Raw genomic sequence first — 6,305 nt, 5'->3', positions numbered from 1 at the left:
AAAGAAGCTTATAAGGGCATTGATAATCTATTCTACGAAATCATGGAAGAAAACTTTCCAAACCTAGAGAGGCATTCAAAGATCCAGTCCCAAGACATACAAAAGGTCCCAAATAGAATTAACTCAAAAAGATCTCCTCCAAGACACATGATAGCCAGATTGACCAAAACCACAGACGAAGAAGAGATACTAAGATTGGCAAGAAAGAAACGTCAAGTTACTTACAAAGGATATCCTCTCAGGCTAACAGTGGACCTCTCAACAGAAACAATGTGAGTAAGGAAAGAATGGGAAAATATATTCAAAATATTAAGGGAAAAGCAATTTCAACCAAGAATATTCAACCTGGCAAGATTATCCTTTATATGGGAAGAAAAGACAAGAACATTCTCAGATAAACAAAACCTGAAAGAATTTACCAACTCCAGACCAGCTTCCCAAGAAGTTCTGAAGGGAGTGCTATATGAAGAAAATTAAATACAGACACACAGAAATAAGAGTTCAAAAACAACTAAGAAAATGGCCAACTTAATTGTAGGGACAAGTCTGTAGTTGAATATTATATCCCAGAATTTAATTGGGAAGATCCGACCACAACAGAAGGGTGATTAAGTACATGAAACTGAACTGGTAAAGTAGAATCTTAGGACTTTTAACTAAAATATTGCTAATTTTCTTTTAGGTTTTGTTTTCTGGTTTTAAGAATTTTTGTCTTGTCTTCAGCTGACAATAGGTTCATGTACCTAATATGAACAGAATCCTAACCTGTTTACTGGCTTTAAGTTTTAAGCAAAGCTCTCTTAGTATTTCTTTGATTTTGATTTATTAAAGCTAAAGCTGCTTTTCTTGAAATTAAAAATATATGAAAAAATACCTACTTAATGACCATAGTAAGCTATATAGCCTCAGCTAGGTGCTACTTTATAGTATATTCATTCTATTCAAAGTTTCATGCCTGAAGTCAGACATGTATTCACAGATCTGTATATACCAGCTGAATTTGCTATTGAAAGTAGTTAAATTATTTAAGAAATTTTGTGAATCAATACAATGTGAGGAAAAAAAGAATGGAAAACAACTGTAGATACCAGAGATATTGTGGGAGGAGGGCAGGAAATGGCAGAAGGTGAGAAACAGGGGACAAAAAATATACATACATATATATGTATGTATATAATGAGAATTGGAAAATTAATGATAACATATATAATTAAGCCACTATGCAGTATATTCTGGATGGGAAATCAGATTTTGTATGCTGTGACAATGCTCAGTGAATTAATATAAATAAATTAATTAATTAAAAATTTAAAAAATTTTAAAAAAGAAAAAAAGGGAAAGAAAGAAATTAGATTTTCTAGAAGGAGTTAAAAGGAAGCGACTCTGTCTAAAAGGAAAGTGAAGAATTTTGCATAAAACCTTAGCCACCAAGAAAGAGGCTGTAGTCTATGGAGAGGAATAGTAAATGGAAATACAGTCATGAGTTGTAAAATGATGTTTCCATTAACAACATATCACATATTTGACAGTCCCATAAGATTAGGTAATAGGTTTTACCAAATAGCCTAAATGCATAGTAGGCTACACCATCCAAGTTTATGTACAAATACTACAAGATGTTTGCACAATGATAAAATCATCTAACAATTCATTTATCAGAATGTATCTCCCATGGTAGACAAAGCATGACTGTATTCCACAGGAAAAAGAGCTGAAGCATTGAAGAAAGAGATATCAAAAGTTAACAGATACCTTGCCATATGAAGGAGGGTAACTATGTCTTAATCCCCATCATTGCCCTAAACTTGCAGTAAATTATTTTATTCACTTGATGTTTGTAGGAGTGCTTACTGGAGGAGTAACAGAAATCAGACTATCTTCCACACTTAAGCTGATATGGAGAGATCCAGGCATGGCTCTCCTGGGCACAGGGGGAAAGAACATTGTCTCAGTACATTATTGTGCTACTAACAGAAATACTTGAGACTGGGTGATTTTTTTTTTTTAAAGAAAGACAGAAAGCAAGAAATCACCCCCAAGAAGGTATGGCCATGCCACAACCCTTTCTCTTCCATTCTCCTCTTGAAATTTTGGGCACACATGCACATGTGCCTGGCGTGAGTTTTTTTGTTTGTTTTTTTTGTTTTTTAAACTCAGGTCTCTGAAGGATACATATGATATGTCAGTCAAATCAACATCATATGGCATGAGTTTTAAGTCACTGGATCTGGGACTCAAACTGTAGTTCACTGTGGGAGTCCAGTGACATAATCATTCTGCTATCTGCTGGTCCCAGAGGCTGGGTGAATTATAAAGAAATAGAAGTTTAATAGCACAATTCTAGTGGTTGAAAAATGCAAAAGCATCACAAATGGTGAAAGACAAAACTATTAACAGGACAGTATGGTTTGTGTCCATGTAGCTTTCTCTCTGTCTTTATGACCTTATCCCCTCAGCTTATATACCTGCCATAACTCAATTACAGAGGCATTGTTCAATGGACGTTATCACTATAAAAGGACTTATCCTCAGACACAATGAAGGATTTCAACGTTTACTTAATATCTTTGTAACATAATCAGTACAATTGAGTCTCAGTACATGAATTTGGGAGGATATCCGATCAACACTCATGAAGACGAAATTCGAAACATGACATTTTGGGGACAAACCATCTATATCATAACAATCATCTTTTAGGCCTGTGTTTCCCACATTTAGCACTACTACCATTTTGGATTAGATCATTCTTTGCTGTGGGAAGCTATCGTGAGCACTATTGGATGTTTAACAGCATACTTGTCCTCTGTCCACTAGATGACCGTGTCACTTCTTTCCCAAATTGTGACAACCACAAAATTTCTCCAAATGTTGCTAAATGTTTCTTGGAAGGGAAGGGAGTCCAACTCTCATTTCAGAACCAGTAGTATAAAATACAAGTAGAAAGAGCTTCACAGAAGGAGAAATCTTACTTGGACAAACTAACCATGGCCAACCCAACTAATGGAAGAAAGAACTAAAAATGTCAACTTAAAACTTCAGAGAGAGGGAACCAGCAGTTAGCGTAATGGCTATGTCGCTGGATTCCCACGTAGTCGACCGTGGTTCGTGTCCCAGACCCGGTGGCTTAAAACTCATGCCGGGCGCGTGTGCGTGCGTGCCCAAGATCCCGAGAGGAGAATGGAGGAGAAGGGATTGCTGTGTGACCATCCCCCCTGGGGGGTGATTTCTCACTTTCTGTCTCTATGTCTCTCTCTGTCTGTCTGGCAAGCGCACGCGCCCTACAGTGAAAATCTCTCCAAAAAAAAAAAAAAAAAAAACTTCAGAGAGAAAGATTTTTTAAATTTTTTAACCCTCTTATGTATAAATAGTCAAATTCTTTTGTTGTTGTTGCTGTTGTTTTAGGATTTTGCCATAGGATGCATACATTATAGCCAGAGACAGAGAAAGTGAGAAGTCACCCTTGGGGATGGGGGCTTGCCATATCACAATCTCTTCTCAAGTCTCCTTCTTGGATTCTGGGCATGCACACACAAGTGCCCAACACTTTTTTTTTTTTTTTGGAGAGATTTTCACTGTAGGGCGCGTGCGCTTGCCAGACAGACAGAGAGAGAGAGACAGAAAGCGAGAAATCGCCCCCCCAGAGGGGATGGTCACGCCACAATCACTTCTCCTCCATTCTCCTCTCGGGATCTTGGGCACGCACGCACACGCGCCCGGCATGAGTTTTAAGCCACCGGGTCTGGGACACGAACCACGGTCGACTACGTGGGAGTCCAGCGACATAGTCATTATGCTAACTGCTGGCTCCCACCCCAACACTTTTTTTAAGCCTCCAGGTCTGGGACTTGAACTGCTGTCGACCATGGGGGAGTCCAGTGCCTTAACTATCATGCCGTCTGCTGGCCCTAATAGCCAAATCTTTTAAACATCACAGAAATTAGTAGAAGTTATCCCTAATAGATTTATAAATCACTACTTCATGTAACATGCTAAGAGGAAAAATGGGCATATTATTTTATCTATTTTTATCTGATATAGCATTTTCAGAGAGGTCGAACACAATAAAAACAATAAAGATAGATTGATAATAGGTAGGTGAGTAAATAGAATATTTGGCTTAATTAATTATAATATTATTACTGTGGTTGGGGAATGGTAGCAAATTAACAAAATAGAAAGTATATCAGACTGGATTTTTTTCTGCTAGCTCACACTAACTATAATGTTCAAATAATTTAATTTCTTGGGCTCTATTTGTACACCTAAATTATAAAGGAGTTTATTAAGTAAAAATGGAGATCCTTGCTATTTGTTGCAGGTAGTTAAACCCAATCTTCATGGAGAAAAAAATAAAACATCTTCCTGAGTGTAGAAAAAGAACCACTCTGGAGAAAAACATGTTTCCTCCTACTGCTCAGCTAGCTCTTGGGGACTGAAAGAGGATGAATTAGATTTAAAAAAAAAAAAAAAAAAAAGAAGAAGAAAAGAAAAAAAAGAAAAGAAAAAAGAAAAAAAATGTCCATTTTTGCCTTGAGCATGGATGTTTAGAAGCTTCTGCCAAAAACAGAATGGACAGAAATGCACAAGGGCAGGGTGATGACAATGTTAGCAACCTAGAAAGTTATTGCATCAGCATGGTAATTTCTCTGTGTGGGGAAACTACATGAATTCTCTGATAATGATTTGTGAAAGAAAGAAAAATATGTTGTGTTTCAGAGACGAGAGAATGGTTTTCAGCTCAGTCCCATAAAAATCACTATTAGAGTAGGGAAAAACAGGAATCCCAAAGCAACTATTAAAACAACAACATAACAAGTAATGATCCCGCTATAGATTTATGTTGATGGTTATACCTTGTGTTCTATCTTTTGCCAAACCTTCAGCAGCAAGACATCCAGACAGGCCTAAGTTTTAAACTGTTTAATTCCACCTAAGAGTCAAGTTAGGCAACAGACTGACTATAGTGAAACTCCAAAGAAAGCAGTGCAGGGCCTTCCTCCGTGATGTCATGGCTTTCTTCTCATCAGAGAATCTCAAATTCCTCTACCACACCCATGTTGCTACAACTTTGGATGGATTTTACATGTAAAAGTCACACAAATGTGTCTCCTTCCCATAAGAAATCATTGCACAGCTCATGGAACCTTTGCTGCCCCCGAAATAAAATAGTCTCCTCTTCCCAGTCCACAAGTGCACGATGGCAGAAAGGGCCCCACACAGCTAAAAGCCAGCTGATGTTCTAAATGGAAAGAACATTATCATATAAATTGACAAATAAACCATAAAACTAGAAGAGGGTGGATAGCTTAATGGAATCAGCAGGCAAAAGGGAACATCCCCCCAGAAAAGAGTTTCTCTCTGGGAACTACTTATCTTTGGAAGGTAGTTTGTGGCACTTTTTCATTCTCCTGAAAGCAAGGAACACAGGTCAAGAGCTAACAGGTTTTGAGATTGAACTCTTAACTCCTCAGTTACTGTCACTCAGTCAGGGCCTTTGTCCATCAGCCTGTATGAGTGGTCAAAAGCATATTCTATACCCTGTGAGAACTGCAGCCAGACATGAGTGGCCTCAAAGATATTTGGAGCTTTGTTCAGGATAGTTTCTTAGTCTGAGCCAGTGTGGATTCCCATATTGATAAGAGAGGAATCTTACCCTTTTCTGAAGGTAGAATAATGTGTGCTCTTTGGTCAGAGAGAGAAAGATACATATCTACAAAGCCATGTCAAGCTCAGTCTAATAGTCCCCTTGGTCGGTCGTGGATGGGTGGCCCACTTGGACAATTCTCTGTGTCCTCATTGCTCTCTGCCTTGTTGTGCACCAGCAGATGACTCATAAGCAGATCTACTACTCAGATAAATATCATGACAAACATACCACGTAATGTTATCCAGACCTGGCATGACATGTTACCCAAAGAACTTTCCAAACAAGTGCCCCAAACCCATCCTCTATCTGAAGAAGATTAGAGGTGACTTGGTGTACAACAGAGTCTAGGCTGGATTCATTACATGATTCATGAGGCAGAACCACAGATTCTTCTCTTTAGATGACCTCTTCCAAAAGATCAACAAAAATGAGGTGTATCTGGGGATCATCAGCAAGACCTTTTCAAATATAACATCTATGCATGTACATAAGGGAGTATTCAGTGAATGCTTGAACAATGTACAAATGATTCCTCCATACCTATGCATGAACTGTCTTCTCAGTGGCAGAACTGTTAAATGCAGAACTCAGTTAAATGTAGGTTCTACAGGGAATATCAGATAAAATTATTTTAGTCAGTTTTTGTCTTAATTTA

The 6,305-nt window shown here is 38.0% G+C and overlaps 1 pseudogene; it reads left to right on the top strand.

The window, feature by feature from the left end:
• Positions 1-5,828: 5,828 nt before the first annotated feature.
• On the top strand, positions 5,829-6,081 carry LOC102492201 (cyclin-dependent kinases regulatory subunit 2 pseudogene; annotated as a pseudogene).
• Positions 6,082-6,305: the final 224 nt, after the last annotated feature.

The sequence above is a fragment of the Tupaia chinensis genome, unplaced genomic scaffold (assembly GCF_000334495.1).
Source record: "Tupaia chinensis unplaced genomic scaffold, TupChi_1.0 Scaffold000545_1, whole genome shotgun sequence".
In the NCBI taxonomy this organism is placed as follows: Eukaryota; Metazoa; Chordata; class Mammalia; order Scandentia; family Tupaiidae; genus Tupaia; species Tupaia belangeri.
The sequence above is the reverse complement of the archived record's forward strand: the minus strand, read 5'-3'. Positions and strand labels throughout refer to the sequence as shown.